Below are 23,209 nucleotides of genomic sequence, written 5' to 3'. Positions count from 1 at the left end.
TGCGCTCCCGCTTTGTCTGGTGCACGTCATCGTCTTCACTGGAGGATGCCTCCTCACTGCTGGCCTCTTCATGATGCACCGGAACTGGCTCCCTAGCAAGACGCGGGCTGCTGGACTTGCGGATCTCCTGGGCGGAGTGTTCAGCAGCTTCTGAGGCCACAGCCTCCTCAATGGCTTTCTGTAGCGTGAGGTCTGGCTTGGCTAGGAGACGCCGTTGCAGATGGATGTCCCGGACCCCGCAGACGATTCGATCCATCAGGGCATCGTCTAAGTCTCGGAACTCACAGTGCATTGCAGCCTGTCGCAGAGCGGTGGTGTAGTTGTTGATTGACTCCCCCTCTGCCTGGTTCCGGTGATAGAACGCATGGCGGGCAGCAATCTTGGACGGCTTTGGTGCGTAGTGATTGCGGAGCTTCTCTTGGATCGTGTCCCATGGTGTTGCCTGGACTGCTTCAGGCGCAACCAACGCTCGGGCCGTCTCAAACACCTCAGGCCCACAGAGGCTGAGGAATAGGCCCCGCTTCCGATCCTTTGATACTGCTGTCAGCTCGTTGGCTTGGAGGTAGCAGTCGAACCGAGCGAGGTAGGAGTCCCATGATTCAGAGGCTGGCGCAAACGGCGGTAGAGGCACAAGTGAAGCCATGATTCCGATGCCGGCGTGAAGGGCGATGGATGGAACACAGTGCTCTAGCCAGAACAGTCAGCTCTGAATTGGTTCTGCCCAGTGATTTCGCTCAGTGATTTCGCTCTGTGATTCAGCTCAGTGATTCAGCTCAGTTCAGAGGCTGGCCGCATCTGGCTGTGCTCTGATGTCCATCGATCCCATCCTCGTCGCCAGTGTTAAGTCGTGGGTTGACATAGCAGCCGGCACAGCGATTTCTTCAAGTAGCTCTTTATTATGGTAAGCTGGAATAGAACTAACTGCGAACAGCTCAGCCGGCCTGTATTTATAGGCAGCCGGCTGTCAACATTGTAACCACAACAGCCCAGAGTTCCCGCCTAAAATAACTGACGCGGACCTGAGTGAAAACTATCTACAGACCTGAGTGAAAACTATATACAGTATCCCCCTGTTGGCCCAGGGTGAAACTACACTACATAACAATTTCCTTAAAAAGCAGTCAGTTCCCAAAAGCCTGTTGGAATAAAGCAGTCTTCACATGATGGCAGAAGGACAAGGAGGGAGCCAGTCTAGCTTTTCTAAGAAAGGAGTTCCGAAGTCTGGGAGCAACCACCTTGCACAAGTCATATGTGAGCAGAGAGGGCAGTGGCAGAGGGCCCGGAAACTAATTGGGAGGCTGTGCAGTTGGACCAGCATTGGTGTAATACATTCAAGCCGTCTTTCTCCAGTAAGCAACCTGGCCGCTGAAATCTGCACTAGGTGAAGTTTCCGAACTGTCTTCAGACACAGCCCCATGTATAACGCATTACAGTAATCTAAGTTAAAACCGAGAAGCAGGAGTGAGAAACAAGACAGGAAGTCAGGAACAAGACATCACCCAGAATGCAGGAATACAAAGTACAGGAACAGAATAATCAGAACTTGCTGCTTGAACAAGGCTTACCTGCAAGTGGAAGTCATCTTACATCTCCATCCCTCCTGGAGTATCCAGTTGGCAGACTTGGTGCCTGGGTTCAGTCTAAATCCTGGAGGTAGTTCAGATTCCACTGTATGAACCTGTAACCGCCTCCCCCAACCTCCAGATATTTTATGGGGCATGGTTAATGCAATTAACCATTAAGCCAATGCAATTCTGGGCTGCATCAATAGGAGTATAGCATCTAGATCAAGGGAAGTAATAGTGCCACTGTATTCTGCTCTGGTCAGACCTCACCTGGAGTACTGTGTCCAGTTCTGGGCACCACAGTTCAAGAAGGACACTGACAAACTGGAACGTGTCCAGAGGAGGGCAACCAAAATGGTCAAAGGCCTGGAAACGATGCCTTATGAGGAACGGCTAAGGGAGCTGGGCATGTTTAGCCTGGAGAAGAGGAGGTTAAGGGGTGATATGATAGCCATGTTCAAATATATAAAAGGATGTCACATAGAGGAGGGAGAAAGGTTGTTTTCTGCTGCTCCAGAGAAGCGGACATGGAGCAATGGATCCAAACTACAAGAAAGAAGATTCCACCTAAACATTAGGAAGAACTTCCTGACAGTAAGAGCTGTTAGACAGTGGAATTTGCTGCCAAGGAGTGTGGTGGAGTCTCCTTCTTTGGAGGTCTTTAAGCAGAGGCTTGACAACTATATGTCAGGAGTGCTCTGATGGTGTTTCCTGCTTGGCAGGGGGTTGGACTCGATGGCCCTTGTGGTCTCTTCCAACTCTATGATTCTATGATTCTATGATTCTAATGCATGGTGCTGATAATGCCAAGGTTGCAGATTCAATCCCTGTGTGGAACAGCTGCATATTCCTGCATTGCAGGAGGCTGGAATAGATGATCCTCAGGGTCTCTTCCAACTTTACAGTTCTATGATTCTAGATTACAACTCCCATAACCCTTGACTATTGGTCATGCTGACTGGGACTGTGGGCCAGTACATATGGAAGACGCCAGATTGGGAAAGGCAAATCTGGCAGGTCTACAGGCAAATGAAAGAGAAGCGCTGAACTGCTTTGCAGGTGGGTGCTGCAACAGCTTAAGAACAACTTCTTACATGCAGCTTGACATTTCCAGCAGCCCAAACTTTATAAAGTTTTCCAAATGAAGGCTGAACTAAACTTCTATCCAAATCTCTCTCTCTCTCTCTTAAAGGGATTCATAAAATGAGGGGAGGAGCTTGTGTTTTCCTTTCCCCACAGGCTGGTCTGGCTGCCAAGATTAGGTCCTCTTGCCAGAGCGCAACCTTCTTATAACCCCCTTTGAGATTCAGCAACAAGCAACAACAGACTCAGAGATCAATTCTATTTTACCGCTGGCTGCGCTTCATGGCAAGGCCTGCTCAGGGAGCAGAAGGCTGCGGAGTTTCATCTGTTCAGGCAAGAGGTGGAATTAACCTTTTCCTGCCTGCTGTTGGAAAGACAAAGTTCACCTAACTCATTTTCTTTACATCATTTATTGTTTCATTATCTGGTTAGGGACAGTTGGAGTGTATTTTTCTGTCGGAAAAAAATTGCAGTCATACTGTACAAGTGTATAAAGGGGTTGAGACACAGAGAGCTGAATCCCTAGAGAGAGCACCTCTGTGATGTCATTTCCCTTGAACTTTGTGGCGGCAAACTTAGAAAAGGTAAGCATTTCCTCCTGGCCTCAGATCATCCTCTTTTATATTTGCCTGCTGATGGAGATGGATGTGTCGCTTGCTCTCATACTGCATTTTAGTATGTAGAAAGTAACTGCTAGAAGAGTCTGAATAAGTATATTTAAGGCTAAGAAGTCTAGTCTCAAGTTTCTGTTTTACTCCATCAAGGGATGGCAATCTTTTTAACTCAGCAAAAGATCTAAATCTCACTCAGGTGAGGCTGGGAGATAAATTAATTTTAATATATCATTTCCTAATTAACAAAACCCATTCAACATTTGCTCTTCCACAGTTACTTTTCCTCTATGCTGTACCAGATGCTAGGTTTTCCATTTGCTTATTATTTCTTTCTCTTCATTATTTATGTTTGTTTATACTTATATTTACATCCCAACTTATCTTCGAGGAGCTCAAAGTGGCTTACATGGTTCTCCTCACAACATCCCTGTGAGGTAAGTTAGGCTGAGAAACAGCATCTGTTTCCCAAGGGCGCCCAATGACCTTCATGGCTGAGAGCGGATAGACTGCTAGGTCCCAGTCTATCACTCTGAGAGCCAGTGTGGTGTAGTGGTTAAGAGCGGTAGTCTCGTAATCTGGGGAACCGGGTTCGTGTCTCCGCTCCTCCACATGCAGCTGCTGGGTGACCTTGGGCCAGTCACACTTCTGTGAAGTCTCTCAGCCCCACTTACCTCACAGAGTGTGTGTTGTGGGGGAGGAAGGGAAAGGAGAATGTTAGCTGCTTTGAGACTCCTGAAGGGGAGTGAAAGGCGGGGTATCAAATCCAAACTCTTCCTCTTCTTCTTCTTCTAACCACCTTCCTTTTTCTCAGCTGGGGGAGCTGAATTATAGCCAGGATCCTAAGACCTACTTAAGGCCAGGAGCAATCGATGAGGAGGGATGTTGGCTTGCACCAGGTTGTCTCTGCCAATGCATTTGCTGAGAGGCCAGGGGCAAAGCATCACCTCTCTTCAGCAACTGCTCCTGCTTAAGGTGGCATTTCTGAAGCAAATGCTGAGGCGGGGGGAGGGAGGTAGTCCACAAAGAAATTCCTGACAATGATGTTTGCATTGGGAGAAAATGCCCCCATTGGTGCCAATTGGCTAGGGGTTTCCCTGCAAAGCAAATATCAGCTCCAGAGGGACAGTTTCTCCCTCCCTCCCCCCCCCTCAGAACTGATGGAGGATTGGAAAGAGGTAAATACCTGCAATCTTGGTAATGATCAGCCCCCTTCAACAGATATTTGCATTTATTTATTTTTTACATTCCACACATTAATTGCAAATTCACATTTAATGTGATGTTTAGTTTGGCCCCCAATCTCCTGGTGTGGCCAGCCAGGTGTCCCATGGGAGGGGCATGATGGAAGTAGTCAGTACAGTGGTACCTTGGGTTACATACGCTTCAGGTTACAGACTCCGCTAACCCAGAAATAGTACCTCGGGTTAAGAACTTTTCTTCAGGATGAGAATAGAAATTGTGCTCCAGCAGCACAGTGACAGTGGGAGGCCCCATTAGCTAAAGTGGTACCTCAGGTTAAGAACAGTTTCAGGTTAAGAACGGACCTCCAGAACGAATTAAGTTCTTAACCCGCGGTACCACTGTAATTGTGTTGGGGAGCAGCTTCTAACTCCCAGCTTTTAGTTCTATGCAGACATGTGAAACCCAGCGGTGAAGTTCTTTTAACTTTCTGATCAGTCCTGCATCTTGAGCAACGTGTTCCAAAGAGATCCAGCGAGATTTACATTTTAAGAGATAGTGAATTTTAGACTTGCCATCTGGATGAAGATTTCTCTGTGGTTATTGGGTGCAGGGAATTTCCTGCACTAATAGTACTGATTTGGAGTCAAAATTCTGATGGATTTTGCAGAACTTTACCATCATTCAGGGAGCTTTCATTGACTGTATATTGTGCGGACCTGTCAAACCTTTAAGCAGTCTTCATCCTTTTCTGCTGCTGGCAAATGTATAAAAGCAACGCCGGGCTAATAAAAAAATTGGCTTCATAACTTCAAATTCACTCAAATTGATTTTGCGAATGTAGAATGCACACTTATTTACTTAGGACATCATTCCTTGGAAGCTAAATATTTTAAGGTCCAGTAATTTCAAAAAGAAAGTAAAGCATACACTTAAATCTCTTCCATTGAAATGAATTGGACTTGAAAGCGATAAACCAGCGACGGATTGTGCTCCCAATAAAGTTTATTTTTTCTCCATCTACTCAGCCTCATTGGCTTGTAGTGAGGATAAATGGGGGAAGTGCTATATAGTAAACAGAACAATTGTTATGATAGCAAGCTGCATTATACCAGGCCAGGATGCCAGTATTATTCCACTCTGGCTGGTAGCAGCTCTCCAGGATGGTTCAAGTACAAATACTTTAAGTAAGGATTGCTCTCCAAGCCAAGAAGCCATAACTTGCAGGAATCTGTTCTGTTGTTTGGAGGACAGAAGATCTATACGTGAAATCCGAGACTGCAAACAACTTTACTGATTCTTAGTTTTTTAGTTCTAAATTCAGTTTGCCACATTTCAACCCCTTCTGCCCCCCTTAAAAAAGTCCTCATGAAAATGTGTAAGCATTTTAGTGCGCGTTTTTTCATCTTTAACATGTATGCAACAAGCTATTTCCCCTAATCTATGCTGTTTTCACTAATATGCGCATTTGACACATGCTTTCCCTTAGCAGATGCCCTTCCATACATATTTTTGGTGGGAGAACAGCTTTGCAAAATCTGAGCTAATTTTGAAGGAAAGTTGGGTTTTGGCTCGGGGTTAAGCCATCCTTAGACTTGTGTTGCCTGTGCCTGATTTTTTGACTTATTTGCAGTGTGTCAAATGCAAATCAGTAAAAGTCTAATGATGATGATCAAAATAGCAGGAACACCTGTTGCCTTGTATTCTCTTTTCCTTCTTTTAAAAAAGGAGAAAAGTTCCTAAGCTTCAGAATAGTGCTGTCAGTGGAAACCCTAATGCTGCCTATACAGACACTGACCTTGAGGAGACAAGAGAGGTTGATAATAGTCTTGAAGCGGGAACCCCACAGCTCTGTGCCCAGATACAGGCGAAGGCTTATAATGAGTGTTATTTTTTGGTCTTGGGTGCACAGCATGTAAAGATGATGCCAGTTGGACCCCCGCACCTGCTTCTCTTGCTGTTGTCAGCATATTGCCAAGCAGACGATCTTGGACACATACTCATTGCTATAATGCCTTTCAGCTAACAATCTTCCACTTCCCTCAGCAGAAGGGTTCTTGATCTTTCACAAGGCTAATTGTATTGGTTTCAAATTTCACCATCCTGCCTACTACAATTTGATCTTTCGTTTGGCACATTAATTAAAACACTTCTGCTTAATAAATGCCAGCCAACAGTTGGCTTTTGTTTGTTTGTTTACGGCCTCTTTCATTTGCCTGGCATTAAACTATCCCATCATAGTATGCCATTACCATCACCTATTTCCATAGCATCCCATACGCAAGGTGGCTCACAAAAGCGAAGACTAACTAATTTGTTATTAGTGGCAGGACAGGACAAAAACCAAAGAGTCATAAGCAAAGGGCTAATGAAAACATCTCGTATTAATAAGTATATGAAACACTTAATTGATAAGACCTAGGAATAAGTGTGTAAGAACGTAATAGTGGTGGTGGGGGAACAATGTCTCTCCACAAAGTGGGTTCTCCTTCAAGGAAAGCACGTGTTGCAGTGGGGGAAACCATGGCATCCCCTGTTGCTTGGTGGGTTAGTATGGATGGCCACGAATTTGATTGGGCACCTCCAGTTGTTGCCGGGGAGAATTTATTGTTGCAATCTTATTTGATTCGGGGGGGTGCTATATATTCCCTGTGTGCAGCATTGAGCTTCCTCTTTTCGCTGCGCACATCGGATGACACGCCCACCCTGCCTTTATTTAGGGTTTGTTCATGCTGACCTTGCTATGCCTGTCATGGGGTCATCTGCTTTGGGGCAGGGGCCTGGTAGGAATTTTACCATTTGGCTGATTGGCTGGTGCCATTTGGGTTTTGCCTACTGTGTAGCAAATCGTCACAACTTGTAAGGTTGCGGTTAGGCATTAGTTAATTTTGGTTGGTGGAGGGGATGTGGTTGGCTGTGCCTGCCCCTCCAATGCTGCTGCTGCAAGGGTATTCCGGTAAAGGAATCCAGGGGCTCGCCATGCTCTTGTCCGAATCCCTGGCAAGGGGCTAGGGCCACGCAAGAGCTCCTGGGAGTATTTGGGGAGAGGTAAGAGCCTGGCGCCCAGCTCTATTCTCTCCCCAAAAATGTTTACCTTTACTGACATCCACAGGCTTACAGTTGTCAGTTCTGTTCCTTCCTCTAAGTGGGAAAAGATAGTCGCTAACCAATGCCTAAGCAACCACTCACATACTGTAATTCCATAAAGTTGTGGCCAAAATTATGCCAGAAACCAAAACAAAAATGATGTGTGAACCATGTCTTTATTTGGGGGGTGTCCTGGGAGTCCTCGACATGCAACTAAATCTTGACCCCAGCAACAACACCCTGAGCAATAACTCCTAGGCATTCAGAACAGGTCAAGTAGCCTTTGCAGCCAGGGCTCTGCTCTCCCAAGCCAGGTGGAAATAAGCCAGACAAAGGAAGGAGCGGATCTTGCAGGATTCACAGCAAGAAATCCTGGTGGCTTCATTGGGTGAAATACCGCACAAATCATTTTGGGGAGGAAAATGTTGGAGGATACGGTGACGGCATGACACAATCCCTGACAGGGTAGGTTATCTGGAAGAAACAGTAGAGGAGATAAAGGTAGTGAACAAGTTCAAGAGCGGGTGAATATGAAAGCAGTTGAACTGTTTTTTTACAGTTTGTTGTTGCACAGAGGCTATTTCATGACATGTGAACTCCATAAAGGCAAAACTTGGGAAGTAAAAGGTATTTTGGTTTGGTTTGCAGAACAATCCTGGGCTATTTGTGGGAGATGGGTAGGGAAAATGTCCCCAGGAGTCTGGCTGTGGATCAGCTGCCCTGATGGACATTCTTTTGACCCCAACTAGTAACTAAACTTGTGAGAACATCTGTGTGATGTTATTAATGTGGTGTTTAAGAACTGCAACAATGCAACTGGCAGACTTTATATAAGATACTGCTTATTAACCACTCAGCTAGAAAGACTTCATTGAACTCCTTGCCAAGGGTTTGACACAGAGATAATTATATGAGCCCGACAATAATGTATGAATAGTTGATAGAAAATGGAATTTGAAATCACAATGCCTCTAGTTTTATTCAACTGTTATATTTTTTTATTGCTGTTTGAGAAAGACTGGGTAGCTCAGGAATAAAAGCTTTCACTTTTTTGAACCAGCTATGATATTATTTTATTTGCAAACCTTTAGAACGGATGCTACAATCTTCATCCAGCTATGGGAAACACAGGGAATTGTATTGGCTAACCATTGTGAACACAATTCACAGGTAGATTGTGGACGGTTGATTATGTGTACAATGAGCTCACAAATGACTCCAAAAAGGAATGCTTTATGAATGCAGATGTGAATATAGAAAGCTCTGTCCCCAACCAAATACAGGTAGGTAGCCGTGTTGGTCTGCCATGGTTGAAACAAAATAAATAAATTCCTTCCAGTAGCCCCTTAGAGACCAACTAAGTTTGTTATTGGTATGAGCTTTTGTTTGCATGCACACTTCTTCAGATACACAAGAAATGTGCATGCACACGAAAGCTCATCGCAACCAAATAATCATATTTCCAATTGAAAACAATGGGATAAAATAGGTGCAGCTAATGAATTAAGTATAAGTGGGGAGTTCAACTTATGCCCTGGTTCCAACACTTTCAAGGAATTGTTGGATCAGAAAGAGGTTATTTCTGGTGCTCATATTACCAAACTGCCATGCACAGGCTTCATCTTACTCATTTGGAAAAACGTGAAGCCACATTGTTCTCTGTAGAGGGTGTCATATATATCTAACAAGCATTATATTAAGAATTTTAGCAGGTTGGGATAACAAGATATGGATGAAGTTTGATACTGGAATGAACAGATGGATGTGCAACGCAAATGGGGATGTACCTCCCCAACATTGCCTTGGGAGCAGATGCGTTCTTATGCACCTTATGCATTCTTATGCATCTTATGCAGATGTGTTCTTATGTGGGCATTCACCAAGGAGAAGGCCTTTTTCAGCAGTGGCATCCTTGTTATGAAACAGCCTCCCCATAACAGTAGTGGAAAAGTCTTTGCTGCCACCATCTTTAGTGATCGTTTTAGCACCAGGTGAAGACTGTTTTATTCATCCAATCTTTTAAAATAACTTACATCTTATGGTCTGGTCCTCTGAGTTCAAAATACTCTGCTGCAATTGTGTTTGGAGTTTTTAATAGTCTTTATCATTTTATATTATATTCTAATCACTGTATTTGTTTTGTGACCCACCCGGAAAAACTATGCTAGGCGAAGGCTACATAAATTTGATTAACAGATACATAAATTGTCCTAGGGGTTGTTCTTATATATATATATATATAGCTCCAGATAGGTCTCCAACAATATTACAAAGTGTTTATCATTATATACAATTTTTTTTAAACACAAAGTTTCTTCTTGACTTCCCACCCCTCCTTTCCTCATGTTTGTTTTTACTCCTTTTTATTAGCTGCTTTTTAACACATGTATTTTTATTATCTAAACCCCGCTGCCGTTAAATTTTTCAGTAATCCACATCCCAGGGATTGTTCTGGAGTGTGTGGAGTTATGGATTGTTGTGGTTGATTGATATTGCATTGGATTTCAGTCTGTTCTCCTGTACGTTACTTGTATCTGTATCTCTGATGTTTCTTATCTTGGTATATAGATCGCAATAATAAATCAATAAATCATCTCCTGATTCACAACGTGAGAAGCTAGGCTGAAAACCATCCGCAAAGAGACAATTACTTGAAATAAACAACTAGAAAGTTGGTGGCATATCATAACAGCTAACCGAGGCTGTCACACTGCAAATCTGAATGTAATAATAGAGATTAAAAACACATTTAACCTACAAAAAAGCAGGAAAGGATGTATTATGACTGCTGGAAAGATAGGAGAGAAAACTTGTAATATTAGGCTTGTTCACACATTGAACACGGACACAAGCTGTCTCCACGCAGATGCAAGTGTTTGCATGAAAAAGTATACATAGGTTGAATTGTACAGCTCAAACAGGTACAAAGGCTGTGTGCACTCATGCAACATTACATGTAAATAACTATAAATGTACAGCTCAACTATTTATGTATACAGGTACATGGATTGTACACTCGTTGAATGTAGTATGTGAGCACCCCTTTTGTCAGGAAAGTTTTAACTTTAACATGTGAAGTACTTGCCAATTGATCCCAGACACAAGTGATATTGAAGCTGGTCACTGAATAGCTACCCCATTCTCAAAACGATGTTGTTTCTTTAAGTGAACTATCTGATCCCCAGTTACAGATAGGTAGCCGTGTTGGTCTGCCATGGTCAGAATAAAAAATTCCTTCCAGTAGCACCTTAAAGACCAACTAAGTTAGTTCTTGGTATGAGCTTTCGTGTGCATGCACACTTCTTCAGATACACTGAAACAGAAGTTGCACACGAAAGCTCATACCAAGAACTAACTTAGTTGGTCTTTAAGGTGCTACTGGAAGGAATTTTTTTATCTGATCCCCAGTGCATTTTTGGAAAAGATGCTTATCCCACTTATTGGGGGACAGAGGTGCCAGGTTTCCACCGAGACTGAGAGGGTCTATTGTGTGTCATGCATGTGTGATGTCATGTGCATAATGCATCATCTGGAGGAGAACCAAGTACTTTGCAGGAGGTGGCTACTGAAGCTGGGACATGGGATGTGCTGTTGTGATGTCACACATGTTCAATGTGTGCAAAGTCCCTTCTGCATTGAGGGGCCCCAGCAAATATTGAGGGTCTCTAGAGTTTGTGTGCCTGTTGGGGGGGTTAACATGGAGCACATTACTTCCTAAGTGAATTGCAACAGTAAGTGGAAAAATAACGCCCTGAAGAAGGTGTCATGGATGGATGGATTGGACATGGTCCAATAAGATTCTTCAAGCATGATTCTGAGGTTTCACCTCTCTGTTTTGGGCTCCTAGCCCTTTTCATGATCCCCCACTCCATGTTCAAAGCCCAGTTCAGACTAGGTACAAAACTATGTACTGCAAGGTCTGAATTCTAAAACACTAGTCAAGATGCACCGAGCTTATGAGAGGTTGGTAAAGGGTGGGTGGGAAAGGATTCTTGATGATTTATCGCTCTCATTTATCCAGTAAACAATGCAAAGACGTATGTGTGAAGGAGGAGTTTGTCTTAACAATGGCACGCATTGAATTTATCAGCCAAGGGAGGGTGGAAGTGAAGAGCTGAGAGAGAGACCGAGAGACAGAGAGAGAGAGGCAACATGAGAATTACCAGGGAGAAGCAGGAGCCACATGCCATTGAAAGAGAATGGTGATAAAAAGAACTCCAACCTGTGCTTCCTGGGCATCAAGGTTCATGTAGAAGCCAGAACAGTTAAAATATTCATATCTGGGCAGTCTGTAACATGGGAAGCAGGCAAATGTACTTCCGAGACACACTATTGATTTCTGACCTACAAATTACTCTTCATCAAGGCGGGCTGGAGGGGGAAAAAAGAGACAGGGAAGGGAGGGGCTACAGTCGACTGGGTCCTTCTCCTTTGCAATCTGCAGAGTGTTTAGTATTCAGTGAGTTAAAGCATGCAATGAAAGGGAACTGTCAGCGCAATCTAGGAGATATAAAGAAATGAAGGGGTGAAGAAAAAAAAAGCCGTATGCTAATAATCCACTCAGTAATTAAGTGAAGATCGCTGCCAAGCGCCAGTGCCACTTTCAAAGGGTAATTTGTACAGGAAATCATAGAGTCATTGTCAAATCATTTCAGGATAAAAGGAAAGTCATCAACTGAGATAAGATAAATGCTGGGTGTCTGGCAGCATGTGCCCTAGGAAATGCCTTTGCTATTTTTTATTTATTTAAAAAAAAACTTGCAAAAGTGGGGCTAAGGAAACTTGACAGGTTGAAATGTACATTTACTATTAATAATAGGGGTGCAATATGCATAGATGCATTATTAAATAGGTAACAGAACAAAAAAAAATGGTAAAATACGCCAGTTACCGGGAATTTAACTTGCAATAACTATAGGCGGGTTTTCTTCCACTGTTATGATCCTTCCGGATAATGGAATTCGTTTAGCACAGATATACATACAATTTATTATACAGTTAATATTGTTTATTCACACTCTGGGGCAGTTTAAGGAGGTGGGGTGTAGGCTGGCTTTTGTGACTAAAGAAATGCACACAGACACATGTATGCATGTATACAGTACATGGATTGAATGACTGTTTCACTATGTAATCTAATCATGCCGTTATATGTTTTTTAAAAATGTCATTCCAACTTCTATTTTTAAGTGCACTTCCAGAATGTAAGGGATGGCTTTGCTTTAAAACCTGCAACGACTTCATTTTATCAAAACTATTCTGGGAGACACAGAATTCGCACCTGTGAAAGCCACTTGCTCTTAATACGGAACCCAAATAAGAACATAAGGGGGGGGGAACCCCTTTGTTTTGTTAAACGAAAGGCCTATTATAGTTCCATCATCCTGTTCTGAAAGTGGCTAGCCAGATTCTCATGGGAAGCCTGCAACCTCCAATAGAAAATAGTAGCTGTTCCCAACCCCACTTTTTAGGGTCTGTATTTTTTTTTTTTAGGAAATACAGATGCAAAGAGAACTGCAAATGGAAGACATTGCAACAAGGAATCATTGGAGACAAAAGGGTGGATATTGTTAGAATTCCTGCTCCGTGATTGCAGTCATGAGATTGCTGTCTATCACATGATGGTGTATTTTTTGACTCCACAGAGTGGGAAGTGACGGAGACCGGATATTTGTGTTACTGTGTTCCGTGAAGTGGGACTTTTGTCCTTTGTCCTTTCTCTTTGCTGTCTGATGCTAGAGAGAGAGGGAGCCATGCTGCAGTGCTCCGTGTGTGTTTATATGTAAATAAAGTAGATTAGCCAAAATGCTGAGTTGCTGAGGTCTGTTACGCAAACTGCGAAGACTCTGTGGATCCCTAAGTGTGCCGATGTCTGTTGGCATCGGTCGCTGTGATGTTTGGGCTGAAGAAAGCTAATGAAGCTCCCGAACGATTGACCAGGAGCGAGAGAACATGCCAGTTGGGCATGTGTCTCTGCCAGGGTCCTACTCGAGTGTAGGACGAGCTCCTGACAGATATACTGTCCAGACTAAGATATTTTTCTGCCTGCAATGAAGTGCATGTTTCAACTGGCCAGTGAGTCTTATCCCCACACTGGTAATGGGATAACGCAGACACATGACCCACACAGGTATTCCCACACCTTGCCATTGGCCCCTGCCCCAGCAACTGCTGCCTGAGGCACTTATTCTGTTAACCCTGAGTAGCGAGAGGAATATAATACAAGCATTTTTGCAAGAGTGGGCTTGCATATGTATGTTTCCGAGCACAATTCAAAGTGTTGGTGCTGACCTTGAAAGCCCTAAATGGCCTCGGCCCAGTATACGAAGGAGCATCTCCACCCCCATCGTTCAGTCTGGACACTGAGGTCCAGCACTGAGGGCCTTCTGGCGGTTCCCTCACTGCGAGAAGCGAAGTTACATGGAACCAGGCAGAGGGCCTTCTCAGTAGTGGCACCCGCCCTGTGGAACACCCTCCCATCAGATGTCAAGGAAATAAACAACTATCTGACTTTTAGAAGATATCTGAAGGCAGCCCTGTTGAGGGAAGTTTTTAATGTTTGAAGTTTTATTCTGTTTTTAGTCCTCTGTTGGGAGCAGCCCAGAGTGGCTGGGGAAACTCAGCCAGATGGGCGGGGTATAAATAATAGATTATTATTATTATTATTATTAACGCACTCATGTTTGCTTAAGTCAGAGGCAGCCCCCAGTCAGCATGGCCAGAAGTTAGGAATGATGGGAGTTGTAGTCCAGTAGCATGTGAAGGGTAGCTCTGTAATTAGAAACCATTTAACCCCCCTGCCCCATTTAGAATGAAACCCTTTATTACAAGGGATCCTACCAGTGGCGTAGCGTGGGTTGTCAGCACCCGGGGCAAGGCAAGTAATTTGCGCCCCCTAATCCGTGGATTTTAGCACTCGAGTCTCTTCCACTAGATTAGTTAAAGAGAGCTGCGAGTGCGAGTGCGCCCCCCCAGATGTTGCGCCCGGTGCGGCCGACCCCCCCCCTGCACCCCCCATGCTACGCCACTGGATTCTACTGTGCTTTTGAAGCGCTTCATTCCTAACAAATTAAATGCTGGAGAAATCCAGGGATTCACATGATCCTGGTTTATTACCTTGGTTTTTAAGGAACACTTAAGCCACAGTTTCCTGACTCAAGATAATGTGATTTAAGGAACCAGGAAATCTTCATTGAAACCAGAAATGTGAGGGAAGATAGGGAGGGGCAAAGAGGGAGTGCATGAGCACACTGCTCATTGCCAGTTCAATAAACCATATTTAAAGGTACTTTTCTTATTAGCACCCCCCCTTTCAATTCTTGAGAGCCAATGTTATTCACAAACGTCTGAGCACATTCGAAATCTTGAATCTTTGGATACTGAATTTCCTTAAAAGAATGAACAAATTTTAGCGATCTGATATTTTTCCATCACCACGGCAGATGCAGTTTAAATAAAACTATGCATTTTCTATATTGTGTCAGAAATAATATTCTCACAGCACCTATTAGCAGTTACAAACAGCCTTTTATTTGAGTATTGATCTATTCTACTCGAGAACGCGAGAGCTCCATTCCTAAACACAACATGAGACCAAGAGCTTAAACAAACCATCCAAGTTAATCACCCAAATTTGATTTCATAAAAGCGCTGCCAACTGAAGGTACCTGCATGTGCAAAATAATGAGTAAAATAAAATAACGGGAGTGGAAAACAGAACCAATTGCGTCCTCGGTTCATAAAACCATGCCTTCCTGTGCAGCATGTTTACTTTGTTTTCCCTATCAATTTCTGTTGTGACATTTCTGCCCTGTACTTTTAATCTCAGCTATTTTCCAGTGATGGACAGAAAGATCTACTACGGCATTTAAAAAGATCTTTTTGTACAACTGCTCTCTGAAAATGCTCTTGAGTTCACTATTCTGCACGGCACCGAAGAAATTCTGCTGCACGTCTTTAACAATAAAAGCAGATTATCAATAGGCATGCTAGCTGTCAGCTAAACATGGGAATTATAATGTAAAGAGGAAAAGGATCCCTTCAAGATACTGGCTGAGAGAGCACACACACTCACCATTCTTTAGATTTATGGCATTAATGTAATAAATATCTGAGGTGGAAACAGATTCAGTCTGACTTTAATTCCAGCTTTATTGGATTTAGGTGTTTTTTTAATAAAAAGGTTTTTTTTTTTATAAAGTTGTACTTTAATACATGTCATGAAAAAGGGAATCTAGTAGGCAGTTAACCTCAAGACACACAGGCTCTCAAAATGTTCAGTAAATGCAACCAACTGGTTCAGGGTAAATAACAGATGCAATATAAGCCTTAGTATGCCAATATAATTTTCTTTAAAAAATTAGGATATTCAGAAACCCATTTTTCAAAAGCACCCTCTTGCAAATGTATTCTCTTCCATTAAAGCCTGGCTATGTGGAGGCGTTCTTTGCATATCATAATTTAGGACACCCAAATACATGTTCTTCATGACAAGCTCTTGTGGGGAATCTGGAGTCCACAACCAATACCTAGAGGACGTTTCCTGAGTTGGGTTTTGAGTTGCTGTTTTCCAGTGAGTGCCAAAAGTAGAACAATTGCAAAAAAAAGGAATGTGAACGATTATCAGAAAGCACAACATGATTTTGAAATGTAGCTGAAATATATGCGTAGTTCGTATTTTCTGTGTTAGCTGCCATTTACTGCTTAAATTTAGTTTGCTTCAGCCAAAGGAAAGAAAATACCCAGCTTTATCAATCCTAAAGCAACGCAAACAATTAAAAAGAGTCTCTCTCTCTCTCTCTCTCTCTCTCCCCCACCATTTCCCCTACCTTTCCCCTAACAACCTTCAATTATAAACACACACCATATGTCAGAGCTGGTCCTTTAACTATCAGTGGCTGTTGTTACTGTAGTAATCAGTCTAAGTCAGAGCAATTACTTAAAAGCATCCTTCCCGGTTGTTTTTCACAATCCACCTCACACTGTGCAGAACAATGGACCTGACAATCTGAACAGCACAGATGGAATGATCGTACCCCACACCCTGCCTGACTGACAGTTACCTGCACGGAGAATGAAGGACCCTATCATCTAAATATGGAGCATGCTCTGTGCTAGCTCGACTTTTGCAGGAGCTCTTTAGAGGGAAGAGAGAAAGGATTCGCCTTGCTGCATTTTTGCCTCTTTGGAAATACCGGTACATGTGTGTGCCAGTTTCCTGGTGCAGAGCGTAGGTGATGTGGCACACCAGCATGAGTCCATCATCACTCGTATATTTCTAACAATTAGGTTAAGCATTTTATCCAGGCATTATATGCGTTAGCACATCGGTGTTTTGTAACTGCAGAACTAAAAGTATATCCGTGATCAAATTGATCAGAACAAAGCAATAAACACTTGAGCAGAAGGTCTTTGTGCAATCGCAGCAGAGGTACCCAAGTCACAGATCGAACACCTTTACATCCCGATGGTTAATACAAAGAGGGGAAAAACAAAAGATCCACAAACTCAGTTTAGGATCTCTTTCACTATTGTAGGGTTACCAATATTGATCATAATTGTGCCGTCGGAAGGCGGAACAAGTATATGCTGTTTTTAATCACCTTTAATTATACGCACACGCACCCCTCAACTTGGGAAGAGACCTCTAGTAATTACCAATTTCCCTACGAAATGATGTGCCCTATTTTATGTAGGCTTTAGTTCATTATAATCACAGGCAAATGTGTATTAATATTTTATTTAGCAAATAAGCTCTATTAGAAGAGAACATCGTGGGCTATTGATTGGTAATTAAAATGATATGTGCTCATTGATTTGCACAGTCAATCAATGCTGGGAGTCTATTGATTAATACTGAGCGAGACGCAGCTCACGGTAGTATATTTGTTACCTTTATTTTATCATTTTGTTAAGTTTTACTGCAGCAATAAAACATAATGTACTGTAAGAAAGAGGAGGAAGATACACTAGAGCTTTTTAAGAACCTCTGCAGCTTCTGTGAAACCATTGGCTTTTCTGGAAAAAGGAGGGCTAAAATTTAAAACCAATTTACCCTTGGATTTTCAAGTTATGAGATTTATAAATCATAGCTTGATCCTGTGCTAGAAAAGAAGCTTTATTTGTATCAGATGGTTGTCAATATGAAGCAATCAAGAGGCCCGATCCGTCATTTGGATTCTTATGGTGTGCTCTAGCAATAATAGTGGCTGTTATGTCTAACTGCCTTGGGATCGTTTGGGAAGAAAGGTGATCTAAAACTACAGTCAATAAATACAGAAATAAATATAATGGAGAAAACAATGGAGTGTTTTTGCTTTTGTACTTGCCATAGCAAGGATTAAATCAGTGCCTTCAATAACCATTGTGGGGACAGCAAAATATAATTCTAAAGAGTAAAAAAATAAAATGTCCTGGTATGTCTAGAATTTTAGTGCATTGTCTACTCAGAAGGAAGCATGGGACTCCCAGGTAAGGGGCATAGGACTGCAGCTCATGTCTCCTTAGAAGTAAATCCCGGTTCAATGGGGCTTCCACAACTGCAGCCATGGTGGGTTTTCTCCTGCACAAAACTCTCGGCTTCCTTACACCTTGATTAAAATGTAATCACTGAAAAATAATGTTCTACCTTGAGCGAGGGACTGTCAATTTTGGTTCCTCTTTGTTTCTCCTTTTTCCAAACTTAAGGCCCGTTCTCTATGGTTCCACATCAGGCGTTGATTATGCTACAGAAATATAATATAACATGGGGTTTGACATCCATCCATCCAGTCATACAAAAGTGTGTGTGTGTGTGTGTGTGTGTGTGTGTGTGTGTGTGTGTGTGTTTTGGAAGCCACCCAGAGTGGCTTGGGCAACCCAGTCAGATCTGCGGGGTGCAAATAAATGATGATGATGATATTGCAATGGCAAAAGGTTTGTGACCCTCAATCCCCCCAGTTGTTCATTGAAAAGAAAAACAACATACATTTTCAGTAGGGACAATGCACAAATATAGGATGGGGGACCCCTGGCTTGCCTTGTAAATGTAAAAAGGATCTAGGGGTCTTAGCAGACCACAAGCTTAACATGAGTCAAGTGTGATGCAGCAGCAAAACAAAACAAAATGTCATTTCTAGGCTGCATCAACAGAATTATAATGTCCCAATCAAGGGAAGTCATAGCCCCTCGCTATTCTACCTTGGTCAGACTCCACCCAGAGTTGTCCAATTCTGGTCAACACAATTTAAGAAGGATGCTGACAAGCTGGACCATATGCAGAGGTTTGGACTAGATGACTCTCAGGGTTCCTTCCAACTCTGCAATGCTATGATTTTGTCATTCCAACATTTTAATAATTTAATAATTTGGAGGGAGTGACTCACCTCTAGACATGCCCCGACTCAGGCCAAGGTGCCTGCAGCTCATGGGTACAGGCAGTGGGGGCTGTTGTCCATTGGGACAGGTGGGGTGGAAGGCAGGGAGGTCAACAGTAGGTGGGGCCAGTGCTCATTACAGGTGGGACTGTCACGGTCCAGTTCACGGGCGATCGAAGTCTCGGCAGGGGACGCCAGGACCGGGGACAAGATGGCGGGGTGGGAGCAGGAACAGGGATCCAGAAGCCAGGAAGCCAAGAGTCCTAGGGTCAGAGAGTCGGGAGTCAAGAAGCCAAGGGTCCGAGGATCAAAAAACAAGGAGTCATGAAGTCAACGGTCCGAGGATCAAGAAGCAAGGAGTCAAGAAGTTAAAGGTCTGAGGATCAAGAAGCAGGGAGTCAAGAAGCCGAGGTTCAAGGCTCAGGAAGCAAGAAGCCAAATGCAGGAAGCGTGTTGCATTGGCAAAGAGCTGAAGGGAAATGGTGACCTTAAACCCTTCCCAGCTCTTGCCACCAGGTGCTGTGAGTTACCAATGGGCCTCACCTGTGAGGCCACGCCTTGAATCTTCAGAACAAACTTAGAAAGGCCCCAGTCCTGCAAAGTCCTATTGGTCACAGGGCCTGGCTCCTGCACGCACTCCTGACAGGGACCAATTAGTCTTACTCTTGTCCACATACTTCTCCCTGAGTTCTACAAGGATGACACTGTATTGCAGATATTAATATTGTGCAGCTTGAAGTAATGGGATGCATAAAAACCAACTCCTCTTGGAATAAAAAATTTCCAGACCCAAAATATGATTTCAACGCTTTACTAACAGAACTTTATTCAGACACAAAAGTAATAGTGCTACATCAAAATAGTTGCATAAAATCATGTGTTTGTCCAAGTGCAGGCTCAGCATCTTCTTAGTAATATAAAATTACTCCAAACAGACCTGAAATGAAAATAAAATAGAATAAATATCCATTTGGGACAATTGCATGCAAGTGTTTTTGTTTTTTTTAATCATTATTCCTGAGACGAAGATTGGGAAGAAAGGCAGTGGTGTGTCTTCTCATTGCTACAAGCAAATAAATAACTCAGCAGAAGAGTTCAGAACTAATTGGAATTTAGAATAATTATAGAAGATGATAAGCCAGCCACCAGAGAAATGCAATATTCAAGATGTGTGGTAACAAACACACTGATTAACATAAGTCAGGGCAGCAAAGATCACAGCTTAGAAATACCATGCAAAATTTATGAGCACATGGAACTCAAATTCCGTTTTGCCTACCGAAATGTACCACAGTTGTGATGAAACACACAAACACCCTTTGCAAACTCATGCTTGGTCTTTGAGAATGAAATATTTGTGCACAATTTTCTGCGTAAACATGAGAGTTTCTGAAGTGGCTGGCACATTTCTGATGCCCTGTATTTGGCCCAACATTGCATGTGAATATGTTCGATGAAACCTTTGTGGATTTTTATTATTTAAAACAAACCTGCTTAGGGAGGGGGAAGTTTCAGATGCTTAACCCTTTCCCACCAGGCTCCTTTTTTGTCCCAAATCACCCCTCTAGCCAGAGGTGGAACAAGCTGCTCCGTCACCTGGAGCGGTGTGTACCGGGGGCCAGACTAGCTGACCGCAGGGGCGGGGCAAGCATCCCAGGGGGTCGGGGTGCATGTGCCGTGGGGTGCGCCAGCTGCCGCGAGCCTCCCGAGGGGTGTACCGGCTGCGGCGTCCCATCGGGGAACAGCCCGCGGTGAGCATTGGAGGGTGGTGCAGTGATGTCACCCCCCTCAGGGATGGCACCTGGGGCGGAACACACCCACTGCACCCACCTCTTCCTCTAGCTTCTTTATTTCTCTTGAGGTCACATTGAAATGCACATTTAGAAGCCACCTTTCAGGCTGAAAAAATGGCCAGGAGAGTAATTTGATGTGGCTAGCAGGTAAAACTTAGTCTAGCACACTTTTTTTTTTTTGCAATTTACCCTAATATTCTGCTTTTTATGCTAATCTATCTGTATCCAAATCTATGCTTGTATGCTTTCCCCTAAGATATAAATTGATGTGCCCATTTTTTGGTTGGAACCTGCATTGCAAGATTTTGGAGAAGTGTGAACGTAGATAGTTCCATTTCCATTCACATAGAATCATATAGTGAATCAAGTAGGCTCACATGTAAAGGTAAACCAATCAGAATCTCTCCCTCCTCCCTAATAGGATTGCACTGACAGCCATTGTGGTAGAGTGTACACCACCTTCAGCTCCTTGGAGAGAAAAAGGGGGAAATCAAAGCAACCAGGGGCGCCTCAGCCATGAGGTGCTGTGAGGTGGTTGCTTCAGGGTGGCAGACTCTGGAGAGCTGGAAGGTGTGTTGTCGTCCAGGGGCGATTTTGCAGAGGGGGAGTCACTTTCAGTTTTGCCTAGACCAGCAAAATGCAATAGGTTGGCTCTGAATGTAATAAATAAAGGAATAAAGAATTGTGCAGAAGCAGTCCTTTGAGTCACTTGGCTGCAAACTGGCTGTGAACCGAAGAACTGTATCTGAAGAAGTGTGCAAGCACACGAAAGCTCATACCAATAACAAACTTAGTTGGTCTCTAAGGTGCTACTGGAAGGAATTTTTTTTATTTTGTTTCGACTAGGGCAGACCATGGCTACCTACCTGTAACTGGCTGCGAACTGTTCAGGATTTCAGCCCTTGAATGGTTAACCATGAGAGAAATTTGCCCTTGATCTGAAGAAAGTTCTGCACCCCCCGACTTTTGTCTGCTCTTCTTATTTTAGAATGAATTCAGATTGGACAGATTGTCCCCGTTCCGCTGCAGAATGGAACAGGTCTGTCCCCAATCTGAATACATTCTAGAATAGAATGAATGCAATGAGCGAGCGAGCCAGATATTGTTCCACCTCCATCTAGCTTTTAGATACTAAACTCTCAGGGCAGATTAATTCAATCTTGTAAAGTGGCAGCTACACAGCTGTCACTTTAGGAAACGGTAAAGAAGAAAAGAATCAATACAAAATGGCAAAAGTAATCTCGGCAGTGAAAGGATAGCTGTAACTCAGCGGTCAGTAGTACACCGCACTCGTAACAGAATGTAAATCCTGACTTTTTCTTAATATTCCACGGGAAAAGGGGGGGGGAATACAAACGAAGGAGGGGAAATGTGTGAAAACAGGGAACAGAAGGAGCAGAAGGAAGACAATATGGTAACACATGGCAGCAGTTCTAAGATTTGAGAATATCTATCTTGTACTATATATCTCTTTATGTTAAATTGCATTATGTTTATTTTGGGTCAGTCTTTCATCTGGTGTTGAAATATAGCATCAATTCGCTTGCATGCAAGGCCCACATTCAGGAATTAAAGCTGAGGCTGGCAAAGGGGCGGCGCAATTAGTTTTGCTTTCCATACTGGAGGCGGGTATTATTGCCATAAACAGATGGTCCTTGGCAATGGCGAAAAAGTCCACTGGAATGTGTGAGGGTTCAGGAAGAGGGAAATAAGAAGTCCGACAATGTCGCAGCTCCGTGACTAACTTATCTTAGTCCACTGAAGTGGATAAATGAGGAATGATGAGGTGGTGCCACTTCAACTACAGTGGTACCTCGGGTTACATACGCTTCAGGTTGCAGACTCCGCTAACCCAGAAATAGTGCTTCAGGTTAAGAACTTTGCTTCAAGATGAGAACAGAAATTGTGCTCCGGCGACGCAGCGGCAGCAGGAGGCCCCATTAGCTAAAGTGGTGCTTCAGGTTATAACAGTTTCAGGTTAAGAACAGACCTTCGGAATGAATTAAGTACTTAACCTGAGGTACCACTGTACTAACAGAACAATCATAACTATAGGAAGCCGGCACAATTTATGCTGGTATAAATTACCTATACAGTGGTACCTCAGGTTAAGAACTTAATTCATTGATATTGGTGCTGCTTGAAGATATTGTTATGTGAACGGTGCAAATTAAATGGGAACACAAACAGCTGCAAACACACAGCTAACTGGTGTGAACAAGCCCATAACATAGCAGAACTGAAGCGATGCATCTTTCAGTCGCTGTTCCATTTCTTCTCACAGAAACTTCAAAAAATGAGGGGGGGGGAACCCCTCTAATTTTATTTAAAAAATGGAACTGTAACTTTTGATTGTTATGATTTATTTTTAATTATCCTTTTCTCTTTTTGTCTTAATTGGACAGAGGCAGTCTACACTTGTTCTTTGCAATTAAGAGCAGTTACATGCATAGAAAATTGAGACCTATTTTAAATCTCATTTGGACTGACTCATAGTTCAGCTAGTTACATGAAAATTAGGAGGAGAAAAAATA

The sequence above is a fragment of the Podarcis liolepis genome, assembly GCF_965112155.1.
Source record: "Podarcis liolepis genome assembly, chromosome: 8".
Classification (NCBI taxonomy): Eukaryota; Metazoa; Chordata; class Lepidosauria; order Squamata; family Lacertidae; genus Podarcis; species Podarcis liolepis.
This window is presented reverse-complemented; position numbering follows the sequence as displayed.